Genomic DNA, 3,262 nt, shown 5'->3' with positions numbered 1-3,262 from the left:
CATCGATATGGGCTTTCGGAGCCGAAGGCTCTTTCGTGTACCCTTGATGACTGCACGTCACAAAGCTTTACGCCTCACCTGGCCAGTAAACACCGACGGTGGACTGTTGGTGACCGGAAACATGTTGCCTGGTCGGGCGAATATTGTTTCAAATTGTAGCAAGCAGATGGACGTGTACGGATATGGAGAACACCTCATGAATCCATGACCATGCTTATCAGCAGGGGACTGTTCATGGTGTGGGGTGTGGGCAGTTGGAGTTGTATGGGACCCCTGATATGTCTAGGTACGTCTGTGACAGGTGACACGCGAGTAAGCATCCTGCCTGATGACCTGCATCCATTCATATCCATTGTGCATTCCGACGGACTTGGGTAACTCCAGCAGGACAATACGAGACTCCACACGTCCAGAATGCTACATAGTGTCTACAGGAACACTGTTCTGAGTTTAAACACATCCACTGGCCACCAAATTCCCCAGGAACGAACATTATTTAGCGTATCTGGGATGCTTTGCAACGTGCTGTTTAGAAGAGATCTCCACCCCTTCGTTCTCTTACGGATTTATGGACTGCCTTGGGGACTCATGGCGTCAATTCCGTCCAGCGCTACGTCAGAGATAAGTCGAGTCCATGCCACGTCATGTTGCGGCACTTCAGCGTGTTCGTAGGGCCATAAACGATACTATTCAGGTGTACCAGTCTCTTTGGCTGTTCAGTGTATATCAACAACAATTTTAATCTTGAATGATTAAGTTATCATACAAGACAGAGAAGATAAATTACAAATTGTATTACATAAACTAAACGAGAAAAGTGCAAGCTATAATCTGACTAAATACCTTTTTAGGTATTCTCTCACCAGGAACAAAAATAGTCCTCAGTTATAAACGTATAGAGCAGGTAGCCTGTTTGAAGTGTTAGGGATGTGAAATATCATATCATCAAGATACGAATATACAGAAAAAAACTAATACTTATAATACTTACGAGCGCAAATGTGGTACAGTAAGGAGATTACTAAGAGTAAAAGAAAGAATGAGACACAACTGGAATGTTATATTATCATGACGTTTCCCACCTTATTACGTGGGGCAGAAATTTAATCGCTGCAAAACAAAGATTTACGGGAAATAGATGCATCAGAAATGAAATTTCTAAGATCAGTGAAAGGCCACAGTAGGGTAGAAAAAATTAGACATGAAGTAATAGGGAAAGAACTAGTGATGCAACCAACAATCCAAAAGGCAATGCAATTCAAATAAAAATGGAGTGAAAATGTACTTCGTATATCACCACAAAGACTTCCTAAACTAGCAATTGATGACGGACCACAGGACAAGAGAAGTGTGAGAAGACCGAGAATAAGATAGTGAGGCCAGAACAGGTCGGACGCCTAACCCTGAAGCTGCACGAGGAGAAGATGGTAGCTAAATACGGTACGAGAATAAGTCACAACAAAAGAAATCCATGATAAATTAGATTTTTCATTTAATTGTATCACAGTGGAATGTTGTTGGTTCCATTTAGGTAGTATCTCGCATAAAGTGATCTGGAAATTGACATATCACTCACACATTAATAATTCACGATTTAATCCACCTTCTGATGTTGCAAATTACTGAGACTAATTATTTGCCGAAGAAAGGACTTCGTCGAAGGTCAGTTTGGGTACTATAATATAACAAAATAATGGAATAGATGATAATAAAATATTGAAATGTGTGGTTTTTTAAAATGTATTGAATTAATGAGACTAATTTTTCGGCATGAATGACAAGCACAATCAGCTGAGCTATGCCTGGAAATAAGTTCGTATTAGTTCATATTACACTCCTGGAAATTGAAATAAGAACACCGTGAATTCATTGTCCCAGGAAGGGGAAACTTTATTGACACATTCCTGGGGTCAGATACATCACATGATCACACTGACAGAACCACAGGCACATAGACACAGGCAACAGAGCATGCACAATGTCGGCACTAGTACAGTGTATATCCACCTTTCGCAGCAATGCAGGCTGCTATTCTCCCATGGAGACGATCGGAGAGATGCTGGATGTAGTCCTGTGGAACGGCTTGCCATGCCATTTCCACCTGGCGCCTCAGTTGGACCAGCGTTCGTGTTGGACGTGCAGACCGCGTGAGACGACGCTTCATCCAGTCCCAAACATGCTCAATGGGGGACAGATCCGGAGATCTTGCTGGCCAGGGTAGTTGACTTACACCTTCTAGAGCACGTTGGGTGGCACGGGATACATGCGGACGTGCATTGTCCTGTTGGAACAGCAAGTTCCCTTGCCGGTCTAGGAATGGTAGAACGATGGGTTCGATGACGGTTTGGATGTACCGTGCACTATTCAGTGTCCCCTCGACGATCACCAGTGGTGTACGGCCAGTGTAGGAGATCGCTCCCCACACCATGATGCCGGGTGTTGGCCCTGTGTGCCTCGGTCGTATGCAGTCCTGATTGTGGCGCTCACCTGCACGGCGCCAAACACGCATACGACCATCATTGGCACCAAGGCAGAAGCGACTCTCATCGCTGAAGACGACACGTCTCCATTCGTCCCTCAATTCACGCCTGTCGCTACACCACTGGAGGCGGGCTGCACGATGTTGGGGCGTGAGCGGAAGACGGCCTAACGGTGTGCGGGACCGTAGCCCAGCTTCATGGAGACGGTTGCGAATGGTCCTCGCCGATACCCCAGGAGCAACAGTGTCCCTAATTTGCTGGGAAGTGGCGGTGCGGTCCCCTACGGCACTGCGTAGGATCCTACGGTCTTGGCGTGCATCCGTGCGTCGCTGCGGTCCGGTCCCAGGTCGACGGGCACGTGCACCTTCCGCCGACCACTGGCGACAACATCGATGTACTGTGGAGACCTCACGCCCCACGTGTTGAGCAATTCGGCGGTACGTCCACCCGGCCTCCCGCATGCCCACTGTACGCCCTCGCTCAAAGTCCGTCAACTGCACATACGTTTCACGTCCACGCTGTCGCGGCATGCTACCAGTGTTAAAGACTGCGATGGAGCTCCGTATGCCACGGCAAACTGGCTGACACTGACGGCGGCGGTGCACAAATGCTGCGCAGCTAGCGCCATTCGACGGCCAACACCGCGGTTCCTGGTGTGTCCGCTGTGCCGTGCGTGTGATCATTGCTTGTACAGCCCTCTCGCAGTGTCCGGAGCAAGTATGGTGGGTCTGACACACCGGTGTCAATGTGTTCTTTTTTCCATTTCCAGGAGTGTATTTTGC

This window comes from Schistocerca piceifrons, chromosome 9 (genome assembly GCF_021461385.2).
Source record: "Schistocerca piceifrons isolate TAMUIC-IGC-003096 chromosome 9, iqSchPice1.1, whole genome shotgun sequence".
In the NCBI taxonomy this organism is placed as follows: domain Eukaryota; kingdom Metazoa; phylum Arthropoda; class Insecta; order Orthoptera; family Acrididae; genus Schistocerca; species Schistocerca piceifrons.
Note: the sequence above shows the minus strand (reverse complement) of the source record.